The sequence below is a fragment of the Epinephelus fuscoguttatus genome, linkage group LG21, assembly GCF_011397635.1.
Source record: "Epinephelus fuscoguttatus linkage group LG21, E.fuscoguttatus.final_Chr_v1".
NCBI lineage: Eukaryota > Metazoa > Chordata > Actinopteri > Perciformes > Serranidae > Epinephelus > Epinephelus fuscoguttatus.
The window spans coordinates 2321547-2347442 of record NC_064772.1 but is presented as its reverse complement, the minus strand read 5'-3'; the positions used below and the strand labels follow the sequence as shown (position 1 = coordinate 2347442).

Below are 25896 nucleotides of genomic sequence, written 5' to 3'. Positions count from 1 at the left end.
ACCATATGTTGCCGCTCTGAACCTCACAAACACTGTTAGCCTTAACTGATCAGGAATTGACAACCCTGCTGTCTATATGCCATCCAGTGACGGGTACGGATCGCTCAGACAACACGTCTGGGTGTGTGGCAGACATGGTCATCAGGCACTTCAGCCTGGATGGTGTGGCAGGTGCTACTTGGCTAAGTTGCTGCCTGCTGTGACTATTGTTCCTGATCTGACTCATTTTCACGCAGACTATGACCACTATTACCCACCGCACAAAGCGAAGCGAGCTGTGTTGTGTTAAGGGTGCCCCCTGTGGAGAAGGGTTTTGGGGGTTTCCTGCCATGGTGGGGAACAGTAAACAATGCACACAAGATTGATGCTGTAGCGGTGGACTTGGAAAATCTCACAGACAGCGTGACTACAGGGTTCAGCGCACTCACCCCGACAGTACAGGGCCTCAGGAATGTGGCTCTGCAGAACAGGATGGCTCTGGATTTGATCCTGGCCAGCCAAGGGGGAGTGTGTCACATTGTGGGTACTGATTGCTGCACATACATTCCCGACATTACTGACAACATGACACATGTGGTTGCTCATCTTAATGACCTGTTACATCTGGAGAAAAGCCGTGACACTGAAGGTGGAGAAGGTGTGGACCTGTGGTCCTGGTTTTCTTTTAATGGATGGAAAGTGTCATTAATGCGTCTGTTTGCCCCTGTCATACCAGTTCTGTTGATGCTATGCGTCTTTATGTGTTGCATTATTCCTTGTGTGAGATCTATGATCACATCAATGATAACGTCTGCTGTGGGGCACTATGTGCAGATGGATCTGTGGATTCCTCCTTATAATTCACAGGAGTCACTCGTTTAAGTTTTCCTGATTTGCAGTTAACTGTTTAGTTTAGAAATGTATTACTCATTAAATTTATTGTCCAGGAGTGTGTTTTCAATCACATTTCCACATGTTCATATAGTTTTAAATCACCTTTCGCATTGATTAACCTCATTTATCACACTTTTCTCTTTCATTTTTTTCCTTAATTGTTTTCACTGCCTTTGTGTGTTATGTTTACTTTGCTTTAGCTTGGAATGTAGTATAAGGGATTTTTGCCCTCACCATATAGAGTTTTTTTCCCTTATTAGATAGTGTAGCTAGATGGTCAAGTCTTTTACCTTTTTCCTGCGTCAAAAGGGAGGGGGATGTTTGGCTTGTCCATGCTTATGACCTGTGACCTCTGCCTGCTTTTCCACACCTCTGATGTTCAGAGTGAACTGGTGGTACCGGCGTTTGGCTGGTACAGGTAGAACTCGTAGGACATAAGGTAGCAAGATAATTTTCCATGCTCATGGTTTAGCATGAGAATGCTAAAAAGGGTGGAATGTGATGGAAAATTTGGGTATTTGGTATTGCTATGATGTATGATGTGTGTTGCTCATTTTACCCCTACTGTGACAGCAGTGAGAGACACCAAGGTCACGAGCCAGGGAGGCTCAGACACCAAGATTATGAGCCAGGGAGGACAACAAGTGTCCTTATTAGTCTCAAGAGATGTTGTGTTTTAGGAATGCCAAGGCGTCACATATTTTGACTGTTGATGTGCATGTGTTATGGGAACTATAAAGATAGCAGGGCGAGAAGACTTGCTAGACACTCGCTCACTGACTGACTGTTCATGCGGTTGTATGTTTGAGTGTCTCCATTCATGAATGCTTATTAAACTCAAGAAAGACAGCTGATGTGTGAAGACTTTTTCTTTAAACTGTTCATTAAATAGTAGTTTTGCCACCACAGAGTTGATTCATCTCTTCAGTAAAGGCTTCCCCGTCTTCTTCAGGGCGAGTTATGGTTTTGGTTGCATCTCTTACATCCTGATCTGTCCATGCTCTAAATACCTTTACTGTAAGTGGTTGTGCCGCTCCATCTACTACCACACCTGCTGTAGGGTTTGGGAGTTCAATCATAGGTGCGAGGAGAACTACACCATATGTTTAATCATCTAGATCTATCTGTCTGCGGCTCATTTTGTTATTCATGTGTGTAGAGTGTGTGTTACTGTATATCGTATCGCGTCGTGTCCTCTGAGGAGACTGAGAATCTTGAGAAGTCTCTTCCTTCTGCGGGATGATGTTACCCATTGTGAAGGGGTTGTGAGGGGAGGGGGAGGCGAGAGGTGGAGCAGTCGGTGGTGCTGAAGGAGGAGGAGGACATCGCAGAGTTTTGGGGTAGGGCGGAGGACCCGGACGGAACCCACATGGCACGTAGCTGTCATCACCCTGTCGATCTCGTGCAGAATACAAGACATGATATATGTTATTACTCTTTTCTCTATTCTGTTGAGCTTCCTGTTGCTTATAATAATAATAATAATACATTTTATTTATACAGCGCTTTTACAGCTCTCAAAGACGCTTTACATTTAAAATAAAAGAAAAGAAGTACAAACATGTAAGTGCAAAGAGATAAACAGAAGACAAGGACAATATAAAACAACAAGGTGCAAAGCATAGTGCAAAACAAAGAAAACGAGGGCACATGAGGAACCGAGAATGAAAAGCTAATGTTAAAGGTTAAAAGCGGATTTGAAAAGGTGGGTTTTGAGGAGTGATTTGAAGGTGGATGGATTTGGACAGTCACGGCTGTGTATAGGGAGGGTGTTCCAGAGGGAGGGGGCGGCTATGGAGAAGGCTCTGTCGCCCGAGGTTCGGTGCTTGGTCCTGTGAGGGGGTGAGAGGAGGTTTTTGTTGGATGATCGAAGGTTGCGGGAGGGAGTGTGGTGGTGGAGCATGTCCGTGAGGTAGGAGGGGGCCTGGATGTGGAGGGCTTTGTGGGTGAGGAGGAGGATCTTGAAATTGATTCTGTACGGGACAGGGAGCCAGTGCAGGTTTTGCAGGACAGGGGTTATATGTTCACAGGAGCTGGTGTGGGTGAGGAGGCGGGCAGCAGAGTTTTGGATGTACTGAAGTTTGTTGAAGACTTTGGATGATGAGCCGTAGAGGATGCTGTTGCAGTAGTCCAGTCTTGATGTGATGAAAGCATGGGTGAGAGTTTCAGCAGCAGAGAAGGAGAGTAATGGACAGAGACAGGGAATATTTCTAAGGTGAAAGAAGGCAGGTTAGGAGAGGCGGCTGATGTGATGTTCAAATAAGAGGTTATTGTCGAAGATGATACCAAGGTTGCGGATTAATGGGGAGGGAGAGAGGGTGTTGCTGTCAATGCTGAGGGTGAAGTTTTGTGTTGCTGTAGAGAAGGATTTTGGGCCGATGAGTATTATTTCAGATTTGTCACAGTTGAGTTTGAGGAAGTTGGCTTGCAGCCATGTAGTTCAGTCAGACAGTTGGTGAGGGTAGAGCGGGTGGCCGGGGTGATGGATTTTGTGGAGATGTAGATTTGGATGTCGTCAGCATAGCAGTGGAAATGGAGACCATGACGACGGATGATGGAACCAAGGGGGAGTAGGTAGATGATGAAGAGGAGAGGACCAAAGGCAGCAGTGAGGTCGAGGAGGATGAGTATGTTGAGGTGGCCAGAGTCAGCAGAGAGGAGGAGATCGTGAGTGATTTTGAGGAGGGCGGTTTCGGTACTGTGTTGAGGGCGAAATCCAGATTGAAATGGTTCATATAGTTCATGAGAGCGGAGGTGGGTTTTGATTTGGGAGGCGACAACACATTCCAGAATTTTTGACAGAAAGGGAAGGTTTGAGATGGGATGGAAATTTGAGATGACGTCAGGGTCCAGGGTTTTTGGAGGATGGGGGTGACAGCAGCCAGTTTCAGGGATTTAGGGATAGAGCCAGAGGTGAGGTTGAATATGGTTTGGGGGGGGGGGGGAGGGGTTTGCTGAGTTGAGAGTAGATGGTTTCGATCTTTGATTAAAAAAATGCCAGGAAGGAGTTGCATGTGTCAGTTGTGATGGAGGAGAGGGTGTTGTCGCAGGGTTTGAGGAGTTTATTGACGGTGGAAAAGAGAGTCTTGGGGTTATTGGAGCCAGAGTGAATGAGTTGTGAGTAGTAGTTGGACTGGGCGGCAGTGAGGGCGTCTTTGTAGTTTGAAAGGAAAGGTGGTCTGTATAGGCATGGAGATGGACTGTGAGACTGGTTTTCTTGTAAAGTGGAGGGGGCGTGTGATGTAAATAGTCATGCACGTGCGTGATGTACAGCATGCTGAATATTGGCTGCCAGTGTGCGGCTTCCCAGGGAGGTAGGGTGAATACCATCGTGTTTGAAGAAAGAGGGACGGTTCCAGAAAAGATTAAAATTGTCAGCGAAGTTGAAGCCTTGAGCGTAGCAGCGAGTTGCGGGTACACCGCCAGCTGCCAGTGTGGAGCCAGCCACGATGATCCCAGAGGCAGGGCAGCTGGAGCGGGGAGACGGCACCCCAGCAACTGCCAAGGCACCGGGGACTGCGGGGCCGTCGGAGCGGGAGGGCGTGGGGACGTCATCAGCCGTAGGTGTAGGACTAGCTGACATTACCCCAGATGTGGAGCCACCTGAGCCCAAGGGCGAAGCACCAGTAGCCGCAGGCGGAGAGGGGCCAGCGGCTTTTCCAGAGCCAGGCGTTGCACAATCACCAGCAGCAGTGTGCAGAGAGCTATCTACGTCTTCTTGTCACCTAGCGACCCTTTCTTCTTTTTCCCTTTTTCTTCTCTCAATGCCAGCTTGTCTGGCTCTTGCCTCTACCAGCCATGATTTGGCCTGTAGTAGGCCCTCTTCTTTTAACTTTCCCTGTTTACTTTCTGAAATTGCCTTCACTAAATCTTCACAAGCGTCTACATCTAGTTTCCCTGCAAAGTCATACCTTTTTGCCATATCTTGAGATATTTAACATTACCAGGATGTAACATTTTCATGCGTTTGGCGCCTCCACCATATTACTCTACTTGTGGTTTCTTACAACTACAACAGTTACCCATTGTACGTCAAAGTTTATTATTCTTATATTTATATGTAGTGTATTATAATAGGATTAGTATAGTAAGGCTATTTAATTTATTCAGTTTTCTTATTCTCCCTTTAACAGCCAACCAATTTGTATGGAGTTCACCCGAGCAACTGGTCTGTTCAGTGAAATATATGGACTTTTCATTTACACTGTTACATTTCCAGTCCCCAGACAATTTGTTGACACCGTGAGGGTACCCTTGTGTGGTTTTTATTTCACTGAGCCACTGTTCATTTCACAGAGACACTGTTAATAACTACCACATTTAACAAAACTTTAAAACAATCACACAAAACAAACACACAAATAATAAGTTATGATTTTATCGGAGTCCCAGACTCCCCAGTATTATTTATCAAGTCCCTGACTTACAAATAACACTATCCTGCGAAGTTCCAGACTTCTCTTGACGTCTTTTTGTTAACTCAGGCCTGAGGGATTAGTTTTTCCAATTGTCCTTCCAAAGACATTAGCTTCTAAGTCCCTGACTTAGGTTTAACTCTTAAATGATTAAAATTAATCAAAGCCTACCCTTTAACTGGGTCCTTCGGTCCGTCTCTCTCTTTGGTCGACCCCGTCACTGTCTCCTCTCCCAGCCGGTCCTGGTCCTCTCTGCCAAAACGGGGTTTTAAGAACTCCATGGTGGAGGTCTTTGGGTGTGTTCTTGCAAGGCCTTTAACAGGTCTGTTGCCTTTTGAGGAGAGCAGTTATTGGGGTCCCTGTTCGGGCGCCAAAATGTCAAAAGAATTACTTTGTAATGACCCTTAAAACAACAGAGACCGGAGCCGAAATATCAAAGTTTAACAGAATTTATTTTCTTGTACAAGAAGGAGCGTTTCACAGTGCAACACACAAGATGAGGTTACAGAAAAAAGGCTCCCTGAGGAGCATCTACTGCAAGTTTTTATACAGCATAAGTGGGTGTTGGAGTTCAGGCGTTTCTCTAAACCCCCTGCCAGACAGAGATATAGTGCTAAACTTCCTTTAACCTTAGCTGATGAGTCTGCTGGTGTTGCAGTACAAAATAGGAACAATTCATCATGACTTGTGTAAAATAGTAGCACACACACACACAGTGTAATCATAATTTTTATAACAAGGACTGAAAATCAACTCCCCTGTCACCCTCTAAGTCAGATACCCCTCGCTCTTCCACAGCTCCACCCTCTTGCCCAAATATAGTCACCACTGGCTTTAAAAAACCAAGATGGTGATGGCCGAAATGCCGAACTTGAGGCTTCAAAACAGGAGTCCAAGAACCTATTAGTGACCTCATGGTAGCTATGTCCATTACTATTACAGTCTGTGGTGGGAACCCTACTGATAGTTCAGTTCAAATTTGAATGAAACTTCCCTTTTCACATCTTCCCTCTGTCTTGTCCCTCTCTCACTATTTTTTCTCTCTTTATCGCCTCCTCTTGCCTCTCTCCATGTGTCTTCTCTGTTCTGATCCTTCACAATCCCTCTCTCTGACTCCCTCTCCTATACTTCTGTCATTATACCCAGTGATGTCATCAAATTATAGACCTGAAGTTGATAAAGGTTGGCTGCTCTGTGTGTGTGTGTGTGTGTGTGTGTGTGTGTGTGTGTGTGTGTGTGATCACGTGTACATCATTTTCTCCCCGGTGACTAATGCCTCAGCCATGGGAGATTGAGTTCGATTGAGAGGGGCTTTGCTGTGTGTGTGTGAAATGCGGCAGAAGAGAATGGGTTCACACGAGGAGACGGGCACTGCAGAGACTCAGTCACACGCATGTGTGTCTGCATGTGTGTGTGTGTGTGTGTTCGGCCTATAGCATTTACAGCGGTGCGGAGGAGGAAAAGGGGGGCTCTGAGCTGTCCTTAGATGACACACCCAAGAGAGCTGCTGCTGCCGTGTGTGTGTGTGTACGTGTGTGTGTGTGTGTGTGTGTGTGTGTGTGAGAGAGAGTGGGCGGGGGTTACCATTTGTCCTCAAATGCCATGTGTATCCCCACAAACCCCCTGAAAGGTTCTCCTGCTGTGTTAGTATTATCAGCACGTTCTCATCCCAAGTCGTCACGTATTGCCGCTTTGTCAGTGGTCTTTCATGTCTACATACTACACGCTAGGTATCCTCCTCCATTTACGTTTGATGTTTTGGGATGCCGCAACCAATGCTGGGATATCAGCAACAGCATGTGGTCAGGTTTAGACAAAAACATCATGGTTTGGCTCTACATTCAAACTAGAAGCAAACAGCTTGGTTCCTGGGTAGTCTGGGGTTTGCTGGACCCATCCACCACCCTCCCTGCCATTGAGCAGCCACAGTGAAGAAGCCTACACAATTCTGCATGCTGTTTTTGAGTTATTTCCCTCCTATGTAAAAGTCAGACACTGATGACAGAGGCCGTGCATCATCCCTGCAGTGCTGAAAATAAAGTGCCGTTCTTTAACGCAGACTAAGTCCCATTGTTTATGTGTTGTTGCCACAACGAGCTAGCACAAGCTAAAGGAGCTAATGGTCTTCGGAGGTCCCTTTACTACGGTTCGGGGGTCTGCCAGCTTGGCGTTGTTAACACTTATTCATCTTATTTACACAACGGCATGTCATTTCTGTCCCTACACGGTGCGCGTCTAAAATCCTCCTCTGCTCTCTGTGTTGCGCACGGTGGACTTCGGCACTGATGGGCACACACACGCACGCACACACACACACACACACACACACACACAGACACAGGTGAGCACACACACACACACACACACACACACACACACACACTCACACACACACACACACACGCACACACAGACACAGATGTGCACACAAAAGCGCTGAAGAACTCGTTCCCTTTGTTCCCTTTTTCTAGAAACTCGATTTTCATTAAAACAAATTGGCCTAAACTGCAAATTCGAATTAATCGATAAAATCGATTTATCGCCTAGCCCTAGATGCTATCGGTCTCATTCTGCCTAAAAGCTTTCTAAGTGACCAACAGAGACAACAATTTTAATATCGGTCCAGTATTAAGTGAGAGTGCTGCAGCCGCAGCATCAATAGCGAAACAGTCACAATGTAACTCCCACAGGCAATTGAGCACCGCCAACGTACATCCACTAAAAGTGTTGGCTTTTGCTACTGACACGCTTAGACTGTTACTCTGGCAACAATATAGAAAGATCCCTACAGGAAAAAAGTCTCATTCTAGGAAAAATTTTGTCTCATATAATAAAAATCTGGGCCTGTCACTGGCAAAAACAGTGCACAATTGACAGTAGGGATTAGATTGAAGCCTGTCACTGCTACTGGTCTCTCAATACTGGACCCATTTCAAAGATTGTCTCCATCAGTCTCTCAGACACAAAAACATGAAAAATTGGGTCAAGGTTGAAAAATACCTAAGTTTTCTTTTAAAGGTCCAGTGTCTACTGTCAGAAATGGAATATAATCAGTATGTTTTCTTTGGTGTATAATCACCTGAAAATAATCGTTGTTTTTTGTTACCTTACAATCACGCTTATAGCTACATAGGGAGCAGGTCCTTGTCTGCAATGTAAACTCCAGTGTGCTCACTCATAATTTTTTTGAAATGCTTGCACTCAAAACTTAACCTGGAAATCCAGATGCCCCATCCCTAGCAAATTCGAATTTGCACTGCACAAGAATCTGGCCCCGACGAGCAGAGCCCGCTGAATCACCAATCGGACCAATCAGATCAGTCTATCTGACAGAGGCAGGCTCTGGGCGGGCGTAACATGATGACGACAGCGCTGCGCCATAGGAGTCGAAAAGTAAACAGCCAATATGGCAGCTGCCAAAGGACCACGTCCATTCAGTTTAGCTTTGGAAGAAACGCTAAGCCAACTACACTTATCTTTTCTTGAGAGAAGAACAGAAGACTGCCCTAGAAGCCTTCGTTTCCAGGAAGGACGTTTTTGCTGTTTTGCTGATGGGATACAGCAAAAGCATAATATATCAGTTAGGCCCCCCTGTTCGGCAAACCAATGAGGCTTAGTGCAATGAATATATCACCTTGTGTTTTTGCTCTGATTGGCTATTGTGCTATCCAATTGCCTGCAGCGGCATTTGAAATGCCTCAGTTAGTGCCGCCCCCTGGGTAGGAAGGGTGTATCGGTGAGGGCCAGACTCAAAATCTTTCTAGATTTGAGACTGGATTTCTAGGCTACTCAAAACTTGTAGTTTAGTACAGTACAGGGGTGGGTAGTAACACGTTACAAGTAACGCACGTGAGTAAAAAAGTAGTTTTTTTGAGGAACGAGTACTTTTTAAGTTTTTTTTTTAAAACTGTACTTCTACTCTTACTCAAGTATATTTGAGCCAGTAATCTACTTTTTACTTCACTACATTTGCCATTTACCTTCGTTACAACTAGTCTGCTCTAAATGCAAGGATTTAAGTTGAACATTAGGTGGCGCGCGAGGCACATCTCTACTGCAAATGGCATGATGCCAACATCATGTTGGAGCCAGGTCGAAACGAAGAGTGGGAGCTGCCATCGACCATCCCTGGCCACATCTCGCCACATTTTTTATGCCAAAATCTATGAAAAAGAACAGTTACTCGATGAAGTGCCTCCTGTGACTGCCAAAAAACCAGGAGATCCTTGCTTTCAAAAACTCATTGTCGAATCTCTGCAAGCATATTGAACTAAGTCAGCACATAGCCTGCTTTATAGGTGAAAATATATCTAGCTAACGCTTGATAAGTTCATATTGCACCTGTAATGTTAATCTTTGATATTATGATAATGACGTTAATTTACCTTGTAGCTTGTGGTCTGTTGGGCTTATAAATTGGTGTGTTTTAGGAAGCAGTTAAGCTAATGTAGGCAAAGGTACGTTCAACGTTAACATTAACTGTTAACTTACTTTCATAATTGCAGTAACGTTAGTAATCATTGCTTCCCGTCTGTTTTGTGTTATGGTTAAAAGATAACATACAGCTATGGCTCACTGTGTTGATTATGGATTAGGTATCATGGAAGATTTAACGTTAGATGTGTGGCAACTTAGTGGGTAACGTTAACGGTTATCTTATCAAAATATCACTAAGTTTATTGTACCCTTAACCCTTGATGCCTTTTGTCTAACCTGTTAACACATGCTGTAAGCATTACTGTTAAGCAAATCAACAGTAACGTTACTGTAGGATAGCCTACATGTCAAGAACCAATCCATAATCCAAATGAAAATGGGTAAACCCAAATGAAAATGTGAATGGAGAAAAGTTTTCATTCTCTAGTTGACGTCTTGGTATAGGAAGTTATACTACAGAACAGAAAATCTGAGTTTTAATTAATTGTTTTGTATTTGTATCCACTTTTGGGGCTGTAACAAGTTACTTTAATCATGTCTGTAAATACTAGAGTTAGGCAGACTTAAGGGGATAAGAAAGGTCCAAATAGCTTATTTGCCTATCTATAGATCAAACTAATGTGTAAAGAGCCCACCTCATACTGATATGGTTAAATAAATACATAAGGATCTGGGCTACTGCCTTATAGAGGAAACATCCAGACAAGCTAAGGATGTATAAAGAGTCTGTGACCAAATCCTCTGTCAAGGACAAACATCAAAGCACAACTGTCCAAACCAAACTGACTGGTGTGCCCAGACTCTGCCAAGTCTCCCAGGTGAAAGTTGATCAGCTCATTATTGACATTGTGTGTGATGGTTTACTTCCGTTTTCAATTGTTGAGATACCTGCTTTCAAAGAGCTCGTGGCAACACTCAATCCAAAAAGCTCATTGATGACCAGAAAAACTCTACGAGCCAAGATAGATGCAGCAGCTGAGGCCATGAAATCGTCAGTGAAGAAGGAGTTGAGTGCTGTCAAGTTTGTGGCAACCACCACTGACTGCTGGACTGCACAGCAGCGAAGCTTCCTAGGAGTCACATGCCACTGGATTGATGAAGACAGTCTCCAAAGACACTCTGCTGCTCTTTCGTGCAGACCTCTGAGGGGTCACATACATTTGAAGTCCTAGCTGCTCCTTTGGAAGACATCCACTCTGAATACCAAATCCATGACAAGGTTGTCAAGACAACAACTGACAGTGGATCCAATTTCCTCAAAGCTTTTAGGGTCTCTGGGGAGCACACAGTAATCATTATATCATATGATTACTATCATTAGTATCATTATATGTATTGAGTACGTACGTACGTACGTACGTACGTACACACACACACACACACACACACACACACACACACCACTTTTGTTCATTTATTTCTGTTACTTCTTATCATTATATTAATTGATAGACGTGTTTTATGTTTTGTAGTCTTTCCTAATATGAGTACCTGAAAAGGTACAAAAGTGTAAAAATGCATTCATGTTACAGCCAAGAATTTATATTCTTGGCTGTAACATGAATACATTTTTACACTTTTGTCTCTGCTCTGCTCTACTCATTTCTTAAATTTTAGGTAGCAGCTCTCAACATTCTCCAGGCAGAAACAAACTCTCGCATGGGTTGGTGTGAAGGACCAAGCAATCAGGCATGGGACAAAGGTGTGGAAAAGATCTTACTCCTTTTAATTAAACTTGCAAAGAATAAATCAATAACAAAATATTCAACTTAATTTGATAGAAAATAAACCAAACCTGGGCCCACACTAAAAGAGGTCAACTAAGCAAAAAAAAAAACCTAAATCTACCACCTAACAAACATAATCAAACAGACCTAACCAGAGTGAGACATGCTGGGGGTTTAAATAGACAAAGGACTAGTCCAACATAAACAAGGGGGAAACTAAGGTGACTTCAAACTAAACATCTAACAAACTCAGAAACCCACAATCAAATTATCAAAACAAACTATTTACAAAAAAACTAAATTGTCTTTACTAACTGAAAAAAAACACAGACAAAAACTTGATGAATTAAAAGTCCAAGCTTCTCCTTCCTTCCTTCCCCCTGGATGGTCTCTCCCACTTCCTGTGGCCAGGGCTTAAAAAGCCATCTTGAAGTAACCGACAGCCTTTTGCTAGGAGAGCTCAAACAAACAAAAGACAAACAAGGGTAAGGATTACTTTGAAATTAAACCATAAATGCAAATTAAATCATGATGTAGAAAATTAAACCATGTGACAGCTTGTTAACTAAATTGTGTGCACCCAAATTAGAAACAACTGCCATAAATACAATAAGTGATTTTATTTCAACAAAAAATGTGCAATGTGATTTTTCTAAACTGAAACAAAATTGGTGTTAAAACACAAAGAAATACTAACTCGAGGTAGTGGCAGTTTAGGCCACCACAGTTGGCTTCTCCCCACCATCTGTCTTCTGGAGGACAAGTTGACAAAGTTGGAGACTTAAGTCAAAGTGTGCCTCCCACTACTACAGTCTCTCTAACATGGCCTCAACAAGCGATTTGGGGAAATGAAGAAGGACCCCGAGCTCATTGCTGCAGCCATCCTGCTGCTGAAGTTCAAAACCTAGTGAACACACAACGAAAACATCATACAGCTGGATAAGTATTCTGGCAGTGTATCAAATTATGATTGTAAGATGTTTTAAAATGTGTGGTGTTTTTTATATTTCTGAAAACTAGGAACACTCTTCTAATATATTTTTTAATGATAGCAATATCTTTCTCAGATCCAGTTAAATTCTTCATGTGTCTAAAAGTACAAAGTTAGAAAAAAAAGTTTCTAAAGATGCTCTTCTGAATCAGAATACTCAAAAAAAACTGTTTTGGCCCAGTGACAATAATTTGACATCCCACTGGTTCTTCCAGGCCCCACATTAATATGTAATAGTAAATATATTCTTGACTGTTTTACAGGGATGGTCTACATCAGAGATCACACTGAGGTGGAAGAAGGTGAAGTTACCATGGATACCAGCTCTGCCTCTGATGAAGACTTCTTTTCGACCATGAAGCCCAAAAACGCAGATGAACTGGATGGCTACCTGGCATGCTCCTCAGAGAAATATGGATCTTCTACACTCCTTTCCTGCGCTCAAGAAACTCTCTATCAAGACAAACACTGCACTACCAGCATCTGCAGCTTGTGTGCAATTGTTCAGTTGTGCCGGGCTGATCTTCACAAGCAGAAGAGCAAGACTGGGGATCAAAAACTTTGAAAACCAGCTTCTGTTGAAGCCCAACAAAAACGTCATCAAGTGATTCAAGGCACCCCAGGGAGCTGTTTTGCCCTTGCAAAATTTAGGAGCATTTTTCAGCATTCATGGGACATTGTTTTGTAGAGGATATTTTACATTAAAAACAAAATGATCTTTTTGTTTGAAAAGAGCCAACTAAGTTAGCATGTTAGAGATTTATGCACATATAATTACCAGATGCCTCCTGCTGCTGCTGTTATCATTATTCATACTTCTGCTGTTATTATACACACGATTATTGTCACTTATGTACACTATCAGATATTAATATATACTTTAAACATAATGTACCACAACAGCCAGAATTATAATTATAATATTACTTTCATTAATGTTGTTGTAAGCTACTGTCATTACCGTCTGTCCTGCATCTCTCTCTCTCTGTCTCTGTCTCTCTTTCTGTCTCATTGTGACATACGGATTACTGTTAATTTATCATGTTGATCTGTTCTGTACGACATCAATCAATCAATTTTATTTATAAAGCCCAATATCACAAATCACAATTTGCCTCACAGGGCTTTACAGCATACAACATCCCTCTGTCCTTAGGACCCTCACAGCGGATAAGGAAAAACTCCCCAAAAAACCCCCTTTAACGTGTTGTGATTTGTGTTAGGTTTGTTTGGGGGTTTTTTTCTGTCTCTCTCCTTCCCCTCCCCATTCTGTTTTACTCTCCCTGCAGTGTGTGTGTGTGTGTGTGGCAGGAGGCGTGGCTGATTTTCCTCTCTCTCCCTGAGATTCGGCAGACGAGGCACACCTGGCTGCAATCTCCACTAATCAACCCTCCACATAAGCCTGGTCATGACTCCACTCCTGTGCCAGATAATTCCGTCCTGTTCAGTAGTGTCACGCGGTTTTTGCAGTTTGTTCTCCAGTGATTTTTGAAGAGTTTTGCTGTTTGAAACTTCTCAGCTCTCTCAGCTCTGTTTCTTTTGTGTTTTTTCAGTGTGTGCCTCGGTGCCTACGTCAGCCACCAGTGCCTCTGCTCTCCAGCGCTTTTTTCCTGTGTGAAACTGGATATTTTTGCAAGCTCAGATGCCGTCCCAGCTCCCAAGCCGGCCTGTCTCCTGTCGCCACCACCTGTGTCTTTTGCCTACCTTTTTCATTAAATACCCTCAAACTTCATACCTGTGTTTGTCCCTGCCTCAGTTGGTCCAGAATCCAAAGCCGCCTCGCAACATAACGGGGGAAAAAAACAGTAGAAACCTCAGGAAGAGCAACTGATGAGGAATCCCTCTTTCAGGATGGACAGACGTGCAATACATATCACAAATCACAATTTGCCTCACAGGGCTTTACAGCATACAACATCCCTCTGTCCTTTGGACCTTCACAGCGGATAAGGAAAAACTCCCCCAAAAAAACTCTTTAACGGGGAAAAAAAAACCCACGGTAGAAACCTCAGGAAGAGCAACTGAGGAGGGATCCCTCTTCCAGGATGGACAGACGTGCAATAGATGTTGTATAGAACAGATCAGCATAATAAATTAACAGTAATCCGTATGACACAATGAGAGAGAGAGAGAGAGAGAGAGAGAGAGAGAGAGAGAGATGCAGGACAGATGGTAGTGACAGTAGCTTACAACAACATTAATGAAAGTAATAATATTATCGTTATAGTTCTGGCTACTGTGGTACAATATGTTGAAAATATATATTAGTATCTGGCAGTATACATGTGTGATAATAATCATATGTGTATAATAACAGTAGAAGTATGACTAATGACTAATGATGGCAGCAGCAGCAGCAGGGGGCATCTGGCAGGACCACGGCAGCAGCACAACCACACACGTCACGCTATCCAGGCACCGCTGCGATATGAGTTAACCTGAGAGACAGTGGAGCACAAAGGCTCCGGAGAAGAAGCCGAGTTAGCAAGATGCAGTGATAGGATACTCTCCCTGCCCGGTGTATTATAGGGGGGTCCTCCGACAGACTAGGCCTAAGTCAGCCTAACTAGGGGCTGGTACAGGACAACTAACTATAGGCTTTATCAAAGAGGAAAGTCTTCAGTCTAGTCTTAAATGTGGAGACGGTGTCTGCCTCCCAGACTGTAACAGGAAGATGATTCCACAGGAGAGGAGCCTGATAGCTGAAGGCTCTGGCTCCTGATCTACTTTTGGAGACTTTAGGGACCACGAGTAACCCTGCGTTCTCAGAACACAGTGTTCTGGTGGGATAATAAGGCACTATGAGCTCTCTAAGATATGACGGAGCTTGACCATTTAGAGCTTTATAAGTTAACAGTAGGATTTTAAATTCAATTCTGGATTTTACAGGGAGCCAGTGCAGAGAAGCTAAAACAGGAGAAATATGATCTCGTTTTTTAGTTCCTGTTAGTACACGTGCTGCTGCATTCTGAATTAGCTGGAGAGTTTTTAAGGACTTACCAGAGCTACCTGATAATATAGAGTTACAGTAATCCAGCCTTGAGGTAACAAAACCGTGGACCAATTTTTCTGCATCTTTTCAGGTCAGGATAGGCCTAATTTTCGCAATATTATGGAGATGAAAAAATGCAGTCCATGAGGTTTGTTTTAAATGAGAATTAAAAGACAAATCTTGATCAAATGTTACTCTGAGGTTTCTTATGGTAGTGCTAGAGGCCAGAGCAATGCCATCTAGAGAAACTATGTCATCAGATAAGGAGTCTCTGAGTTGTTTGGGGCCAAGAACAATAACTTAAGTTTTGTCTGAATTTAACATCAGGAAATTGGTGCTCATCCAAGTTTTTATGTCTTTAAGGCAGTTATGGAGTTTAGTTAATTGATTACTTTCTTCTGGCTTCATAGATAAATACAACTGAGTATCATCCGCATAACAATGGAAATTTACAGAGTGGTTTCTAATGATGTTACCTAAAGGAAGCAAAGAGTAGATAGGATTGATCCGAGCACAGAACCTTGCGGAACTCCAAAACAAACTTTAGTACGTAAGGATTAGGGTTGTGCCGATGGGCGATCCGATCGCCCATCGACGATAGAAGGGTTGTTTCACGATGTCTTTTTTAAATGATGATGCAATCACGAGGTGTGGGGGGGAGACGGCGCGTGTGTGGAGCATGCTGACGAGATCGAGGCTGAACAAGGCTGAGTGAGAGAAGACAGAGGGAGGCTGTTTAGTGAAAGAGCGGAGGGTGGGGGGAGGGGATCAACGCCTCCACCCGCTCGACACAAGCATACTCGGGCGTACTACAAGCGGAGCGGACTCCGCAAGGAATGTTCACAGTCATTCAGGCTTTCATAGTCGAGCGCACTTCAGTGTTGTAGTTTCCTGTAAAAGTCCGTGAAAAATCCCCGCGATGTGAAAAATACATGCCGAGTGCCAAATGTGTCACATGACCCTTGTCTGACAGAAATTTTATGTCAGTTTAACATAACTTTTTTTGTTGCTGTTTGAGCATTTCTGTGTCATTTGAACATAAAAACATAGAGTACACATTTTACAACAATTTCTTAAGATTTCATGTAACTACAAAAATATATTGTGGCAAGCTTAGGTTTTGCAATTACCAGAATTAGGCAGAGAGATAAATTCTGAGCCAGGAAGTGCTTTTTATTTCACCTCAGCACAATTTTATGTTAGGCACTCTGAGTTTTCAAAGTTTCAAAGTTCAAAGTTTATTGTCAATTCACTTTATGTGCAGGACATACAGAAGAATCAAAATGCTGTTTCCCTCTCTTCTAGTATTAATGCCATACAACTTAAAATCTAAAAGAAAGCTAAATTGGAATAATGCAAGCAAAAAATAAAAATAAATAAATAAAAATAAAACTAACAGACAAGACACTCTAGAGGGGGTGAATGGTGCAAAATGGCTTTACTTCAACATTAACTGTAACCCATTAGAACCATTGTGAAATCCATAAACATTAATCATGTATTGTGTAACATGAGTGATTTAGAACACATTTAAACAGTTTTCTTCAGCTTATGGCCTTAAACATATTGTCTCACAGCATGCAAGGAAATTCCACCGATTTAGCCCCAACACACCACAATACCTTAAGTGCACCATGATAGTGTTGTTACGGGCTCAGAACGGACAAACCAAACGCTGGCATTCATGACATTCATGTTTTTGCATTAGCCACTGCAGTAAGAATATGGAGGACTAAAAGTTCCAAAATTAAATAAATAAATAAACCATTAAATAATTACTTTAATGTGTCATTGATTAATTAAAATTGGAATTAAATACATAAATGTGTTATTAAATGTGTCATTATTTCATTAAAATACCAATTTATTTTATGTAAAAAACATATATAATTATTTCACTATTTAATTAAGTATTTCATGGTCCTGTGTTGCAGTGCTTCATGAATTTATTTTATCTGTCAAACTCGCCCATCAAAGTCAGTCGGCGGGGCAAACGCTAATCTAGTCTAATCCATTGCTTTGGTCTGAAGTCTTTCAAAACATGGTAGCTACGATGATGGAGGACCTCCATGACCTTTCTAGGGAGTTGGTGAGAGATATTTTAGACCTAGCAGAGAATGTGGAAGTAGAACATGCTGACCCAGAACATGTAGCGTGTAAAGCAGAGGAATTTACTGAAGTTGTTGGAGTTACTTCCGCACTTTCTGACCAAGATATTGACCGTAGAGTGACTGCAAATTTAGAAGAAGTACTCCACCGCTTCTCCGGTAACGTTACCAGGGAGCAACAGGCACAACACACACAGGGACCAGGGCGTTTGGTGTTTGACATACCGAGTGCAGTTCTGGAGCATCAAGTTCTTTGTGGATTACCAGCTTGTCAAATTGCAGCGATGTTCGGGGTGTCAAAGAGGACCATCAGGAGGCGCATGAAACAAAGCGGTTTAAGGTCACGTTATTACCAAATTCACGAGTTTTCAGTTTATGAATTGCCAGTCTCATCCACTCAGAAATGATATTACGTTAAGTGTAGTCTGGGGCCGTTAGTGGCCGTTTTGGTAAGGAAACAGAACCAGGGCGAGTGAGACAGGATCCGGAATTTGATGGATGTGCCTTTCCGTAAAAATAAAAGCACGAAGCTAATAAAAATGCGGTGAAACTTTTAATTTAAAGAATATAATTTACAAGAAAAGCCCCAAACTTGAATTTTGGTTATTTTTGAGGCTGTGGTGGTTCTGTAGTGTAATAGTTGACTGTTTCACACACGTCATTATATTGTCTGTTTTATTATGACACCACTATTTCCTCAAAATAAGTGATTCTGTGAGTATCTTTGTTCCAGTACTGGTCAAATAGATTGAACAGGTGTTTCTAATGAAGTTGCCAGTGAGTGTATCGTTATTTATTTTATTTTCCTCCCCTTAGTCTCAAGACTGCAAGAGTCTTTACGCGGAGTCGATGCAGAGGGAAGTCTAAGGCTGCATGTATTAAGACGACGGCAGTATTCTGTTCCTGGCCCAAACTCTTTATGGCATATAGATGGCAATCATAAGCTCATCAGGTCAGTGATATTAGCAGATAAACAATGTATCTTTCTATAGATGTCATTAGAATTGTTTTACAATAAAGTTGTGCTTTTTTGTGTCTTCACAATTGCCTGACAGGTGGAGATTTGTTGTCCATGGTGGGGTGGATGGATTCAGTCGTTTAATGGTCTACCTGACTGTGGCTGGCAATAATAGAGCTAGTACAGTCTTACAGAGCTTTATTGCTGCTGTTGAGCAGTATGGGCTGCTATCAAGGGTACGGTCTGATAAAGGGGGGGAGAATGCAGATGTAGCAGAATTCATGATCAGGAGCAGAGGTACCGACAGGAATTCGCACATCACAGGCAGAAGTGTCCACAATCAGCGGTAAATAAATAAGTTTGGCAATTAGGCTCACACAACAAACATACTATTGAATGTACTTCTTTAGCATATGTCACATAAATTAACACCATGTCAATTTTATCCTAAACACAGAATAGAGAGAATGTGGAGAGATGTTTATGAACATGCCCTGGACCTCTTCTATCAGATCTTCACTTCATTGGAAGATCAGGGAACACTGAATCCAGACAATGAAGTCCATCTTTTCGCACTGCATCGGCTCTTCCTTCCACTAATTCAGCAAAGCCTCGACTCTTTCAGAGAAGCTTGGAACTTTCATGGTCTTAGAACTGAAAGGAATCAGTCACCGCAGCAACTCTGGAGAAGATACAGAGAGCAAGGCCCTATGGTGGATCCTACTGAGGTTAAAGAAAGATCAACTTTGAACACTGTTTTGAACCATTTCCCCAAAGGAATTATGGGAGAAAATAATGTGCTACATGTTCTACTTTAAATGAAACATAGGTTATAGTCTCTTCAAGGTCTCCTGAGCTTTCAAAGACCTCTGAACTGTAGTTTCTATGGTGCATACTGTGCATAACTGTGCTATTTTACAAAACTGAATAGGCAACATTTAATTTCTCACCGACTTGGTTACCAAAAATAACAATCTTAAATACCTTGTGTAATGACATGTCAGACTAGTTAAGTACATGACTGATCATGCTTGTCTTCCATTCAGGTTTATGAAGACTATGGGATCGACTAGAACAGACTTCACAGTCTTCATGGAGGCACTGTGTCAGTCCCCGAGGTTCAGCTGGCCCGTGAGCTCTCAGATGAAGAGGTTGCCATTTTGCTAGCTCCAGGAGTTTCTGTAACTGATGCACTTAGATCATATGTAGAGACTGTGCAAATTTTATCAAGAATCATAGCAGACTGATGTCCAACCCATGCTTTTATTTAGCATGTTAGAGCAAACAAGCATAAACGGAAAAAGTTTGCTTTCCTTCAAAAAAAAGCTGTGTTACCTTAAAGCTCATAATCACTGTTATGATCTCATAAATGGACTTTATGCACAGCTCCACTACTTCCTAAACTTAAATACACTCCTTTACTTCCTGTCTCATTATTTGCCACAGAATGAATGACATGAATGCTGTTCTGTTAACACTGAAAGATGAAGATGCAGAACTGTTTGGTTTCAGTAAATGGAAACAATGTTTTGAATAAAACAATTGTCAACTACTACACAGTATGTTTAAATGTTTTCAAAGACACCAAACTTGTATCAATTGACCTGACATACTGAACAGTGCATGCAATACCATCTGTCTGGAAAAAATACTTAAACAAGTCCAAATCCAGTCTGTGCACTATTTATGGCAGAGACAAGTGCTTTCTCGAAGTCCATGTAGGTTTTGAAATGAGCTGGCAGCTTCAGTGTTTCAAAGCATGTGGAAGACGTAGGAAGGGTTCCCCCAGAAATCTCCACCTTCAGTTCAGAAAGGAAGCATCTCCCAGCCAACCCAGAATGTCAGCAGCTGGGCCAGTGTACCTGATGAAGCTAAGTCATAAAATGGATTCAAGACAACATTTAGTTCAACTTTAATTGATCATATCTACCCATAAGACATAGAAGCATTTGTAAAGAGAACAATACTTTAGCCAGATAAGGTGTTTATACCTGTTTCAGTGAACATCCTTAGAAAGCTGGTGATGAGGCATGTGGACTCTATGTCAAAGTTTTCATCATCACTGTCCTCACATGGCCATGTGATTTTTTCGAGGAGCATCTTAACACATCAGTGTAATTATTTTAAAAGGGAGAACTTATTTTGTTGAAGAAATATGCGGAACACATTCTTGGGAAATGGAAAAATAACCAGCTCAGTCATTGAAAATACATGTAAATTCATCAAGATAAGTCACAGATATAACAATTACTGACTTACCTGGGGTGTGAACTGCATTTCAGCCATTTTGGGGAAAAGAAGTGGGACAACATCTGGCCTAGATGTCAGCAGGGGCCATACCATCACATCTTTCAGTCCTTTTCTCAACTGTTTAATTTGACGCATGGTCCTCCCAATGACCTAAGAGACAGACCCGACCCATATTACAGACCAAATCCTCAACCCAAATTTTACAAAAGTTGGCACAGTAGGGAAAATTTTCATAAAAGCACAATGAAGTGCTTTATAAAATCCATTCAAACTCTAATACAGAATATATCAACCCTTTATAATACATTTACACATTTTAGAATAATGTATGCCGCTATTCAGATGTGTCTTTTCCCGGGATGTCCCTTCATTTTACAACAAGTCACAGTCTACCTGGATTACAAGTTAAAGGGAGTGGTAGTTATCCTGTCTACAGTCCCAGTTTGCCTGTGATTGAGAATATGTGGTGCTTCATGCAAACTTGACATAACTGTTCTGCTTAAGAAATAACTGATGGATGAATGGGGAAATTCCACTTTCTAAATTTCAGCAACTGGTGTCTTTAGTGTTCCAATGCTTAAGAACTGTAAATGAAAGAAGTTAACAGTGGGGAACACTTGACTATCACCTTTTTGAAGTATATTATCAAAAGGCAAATTCACAACACCAGATGTGTGTTGTTGTGCTCAATGTACTGTAGTGTGATTTTTTTTTTTTTACATTTTGTTTTTAATGATCATTTTTCCTACTGTGTCAACATTTCTGAAATTGGAGTTTTGTTAAATATGCTACTGTTCTATCAACACTTCCTGGCGTGAGAAATATTGTACGTATATAGATTGTAGCCTGTCCAATCATCGTTGATGGATCTTTCAGATAGGCAAGGGCGTATCCAGTGCTGGGACACTGAAGCAATGCAAGATTTTGACTGCGGGTAGATCCTACAATTTTTAGAAATTCAAAGCCTCCCCCTTCTTGGAGCTTCGGAAACACTTCCATCAGTTTATTTGTTATAACCATGTGATCGCTGTCATTCCCTGTAAAAAGTTTGAGTCAAATATGAACATATGGAAATACTTATGACTACAAAAAGAAATGCTGAGTAGAAATGCAAATAATTTCCACGACCCACAGACAGTAACGTACAAAGTTTTTTTGGTTTTGGTAAATTCCTAGTTTCATACTGACCTGAAAATGTCACTTTTTGCTCTCCAAGTCCTTAAGTAATAAGGTCCGCTTTAAGCAGTACGCTTGGAACTTTATCTGCCTTGTGGTCAGCCAAACAACAGACAGTGTGTGTGTAGCTTCTTCGGCTAACTTGGACTTGTGCTGGTCGTCTCGTCATATCCTTCTGGCTCCACCATTAACATTATACGGCGCAAAGAGTCTTGCTACCTCGGCTGCAACACAGAAAAATGTCACAGCTCAATGGTCCCCAGTCAGCTAAAACAGCCAAAACTATTATCCTGGGATGTTGCTGCCAGCTAACACTATTTTACTGATTAGCGAATTAGTTTTATGCTCTCACCATTAACAATGAACGTATGACACACGAAGCATAACAAGTCTACCGCATACAAATACATCTTCGACCCAACTCCAAATTCTCATCTAATTTAACCCACACCTGTGTCCCGAGTCACTGATTAGTAGCACACCTGGCTATCATTAAATTACTTAGCTTACCTTGGACAGGTGTACATGATGGAGCGGCAGGTATCTGCTGTGACTGAGCCGCCGGAGCCGGAGGAGTTCTGCTGAGAGCTTCCTCAATCAAATTCACTGCTTCTCTCAGCAGCTCCGGGCAGGTTTTCAACATTTTGTCCTGCACCTCACGCGCTGTGTCAGCACTGGGGCCAGCAGGGCCGAGTCTTCCCCTTGATTTTTAGCAGTTGTAAATAAAGTTTTGTTTAATAGTGTATCCAAACCAACGTAGAGGTGAATAGCGCCACCCAGTGTATTGGAATATGTTCACTAGCTCTGCATCAGTCCATTATCTGGAATCGATCTGCCTTGACTTGATGTGCAGGGTAACCAATCAGATGTTAGGATCCACCCACTGACTTTGATGGGCGAGTTTGACAGATAAAATAAATTGATGAAGCACTGCAACACAGGACCATGAAATACTTAATTAAATAGTGAAATAATTATATATGTTATTTTACATAAAATGAATTGGTATTTTAATGAATTAATGACACATTTATATATTTAATTCCAATTTTAATTAATCAATGACACATTTAAGTAATTATTTAATGGTTTATTTTATTATTTAATTTTGGCACTTTTAGTCCTCCATGTAAGAAGGCCCTCTATAGACGAGAAGCGTCGGAAAACCACTTAATTATTGTGAAACATCTTCATTCAGTGTTTTTACTGGTTGAAATCACCCAGTCCATTAGTTTCTGAGAGGAGGATAACTCAGCTCCCGCTAAAGCCCTCCACTTATGGAATTCTAACCAGGAGAGGTTTCAGCTGGTTGCACTCCGCAATCCTCACTGCTATACACTACTACTGTCTCTTACAGACTGGACCTTTAAAGCAACCTGTTACCACTCCGACGGCCCGCCCGCGGGCGCAGAGGGTATTTAAACACAGACAACGTCATTTACAAAGCGTGTATGTCACGTGAGCTACTCATGCAGCATATCCATGGAAAGCTCAAATTCTTGTGATTCAATTGATGCCAACCATTTCAAGATACAATCATCACAGCAGGTATAATCAACACCTTTGTTAGACTACAAACAAACAAACAGTTACAAAGCTGACGTGCCTCACCAATGAAACCTCATAGTCATCCTCCAGTCAAAAGTATTTCCACAAACATGGTCTTGTTACATTCACAAAGGTCCAGTCAATCGAATCCAGTAAAGTATTTAGTCCAAAAAACATTATTATGCCAGTAAATATCCACAAATTGCTGCTGCGTCGTTTGAAATCCACCAGTCAATATCGAAAAACTCCGCCGTATTTCTCGTTGTAACTCCGGTTTACATGCGAGTTTACTGCTGATCCTGCATTCAGAATGAAGCTTGCACGCTGAGCTTTTGATTGACACCTCACACGACCAGTTAGGAGCTTCCCTGTCCCATCTACAGCCTACAACAGCCAACAAGGGCCTGTGTTGAAATGAAGCTCCTGCCCCTCTTCTGTCATGTATAAACAGAGCCATTTGGAACCAACTGGTCGGATGACTGACGCATTGTATAGCCAGTGAAATTCTGAAAACAACGATATGTCACTTGACGTGACGTCATCAATGCTGAAACAGCCAGTCGCGTGCGTAAGGCAAAGTATAGAATCATGCGTCATGCGCTAAGAGCGCAGAGAGTGAGTGAGAGTGAGTCCCGTAGGAGTTTGACGGTGTTTTACAGAGTTTTAGAGTTACAAATGGGGAAAAGGATGCCAAAAAGTAAATACACTGCCAAAGAAGCTGCAGACCAGTGCAATGGGCGTGCAAGTGATGACTCAGGGGAAGAAGTATCTGAGGAAGACAGTGAAATCTTGTCTGATGACTCAGTTGCAGAGGAAATGTTTCTCGGGGGAGAAGACATTACTCTTGACAAGTAAGTATTTTATAATATTATAACTTATATTACATTATATTATAATATTACATATATAGGCTATTGTATTATTATGGTTATATTATGACTACATTACGTGTTATTATACATAGGCTATTACTGTAATGTATATAAAGTTTGTTTTTAGTTTTGTGTGTGTGTGTGTGTGTGTGTTTACATTTCATATAAAAAGCAATTTTCCATAACAGCACTTGTTTTGACTCTTTTATCTGCACACATTTTAGTTTATGCTTCAGTAACTTTTTTCAGCAATATTGATAGTGATTCTGGGTATGGGATAGGATACCTCTAAGTGTCACCTTTCATTAGAGCCCAGAATTATGACTGTACGTTGAAGCGTTCAAAAGTTATGCCCTTTTATCCAGCTATGTGACCATGGTTATCCAAGGGTCCTTTTGGAGTCTCCAAATGGCACATTTTTGGAAACGCCTAGACATACCCTCAGAAAAACATGTGTAAAATACTAATTTTCTGTAGGATTATTATCAACATTTGAACTGGGATTGGTAAGGCTTCATGTGGTGATCCCATTGTGTTTTCCAGCTAAAAAATTCCAGCTACACTCATCTGCAGGCATCTTTTTGCAACAAAAATTCAGGCGAGAATAAAAAACCTTCTACTTCAGTGTGTTCAAACTTAGATTACTCAATGACAGTAGCACTTACAGTGATCCTTACAGTTTGGGGAAAAACTTTAGAGTGTTTCCTTTCAAAAGAGACCAAAACCATCCATATACTCCAAACGGTTCAAGAACAGCGTTCAGTTTACTTTGGGTACGCCTTGGATAGGCATTTTAGGCGAAATTTACAGGAATGGTTAAGGTCACATGATTACAGACGTGTAATGTTTTCTAACGATGACTGAGGGAAATGGTGGAAAACTTAAGGAGATATCATTGAGTGAATCTTGAGTCTATAATACTTTATCAGATATGTGTCACAATCCATGCTGACATATCAAATGTTCTTTTCCCTGCTGGAGTACACAGATGCAGAGCTGCAGAGTTCATGTGTTGTACTTGAAAAAGAGAGTTACAGCTGTAACTATGGTTCTGTGAATTCTGGATGACCGCCAGACGGCAGTGCTTCAGCACTGGATATCTCCATCTAGCGTATGTGCAGGTCAAGTCATTATAGCTTACCAAAGTGCAAGTAAACTGGAATACACATGGCCGCTTTTTGTCTTACATTTCTGTAAAGTTTGGGGTCTACAAGTGGTGGTCATATACTGACTACTAAGGAGAGTATGAAGTTACAGAAAGTTTTTATTGTTTCCCAACCAAGGGGAGTGATAGTATCAAGGGCTAGTGCTAAGGGGAGGAATTGGGATGTAGCATAAGAGTGATATAATATATACTGACTACAGTGTGTAGTTACGTATTTAACAGAAAGTTATTGTTATTGTTGCCATGGTATATTTCCAGTATGTATGAATGAATGTATGAATTATGAATGAATGAATTATGCATGAATCAATATTTTTACTTACCCCTAGTCACAATGCTGAATCTCACTATCAACATATATCCTTCACGATTCAGTCTCACCTG

At 41.8% G+C, this 25896-nt stretch overlaps 1 protein-coding gene and 1 long non-coding RNA gene across 2 annotated transcripts in view; both read left to right on the top strand.

Moving 5' to 3' along the window:
* Positions 1-25896, top strand: part of xylb (xylulokinase homolog (H. influenzae)) — a 294008-nt gene that overhangs the window by 222765 nt on the left and 45347 nt on the right. The gene's annotated exons all lie outside the window — the stretch shown is intronic.
* Positions 17174-20366, top strand: LOC125882148 (uncharacterized). Its single transcript, XR_007448307.1, has 3 exons — positions 17174-18847; positions 18959-19229; positions 19548-20366. It is a non-coding gene; the product is annotated as an uncharacterized LOC125882148 (long non-coding RNA).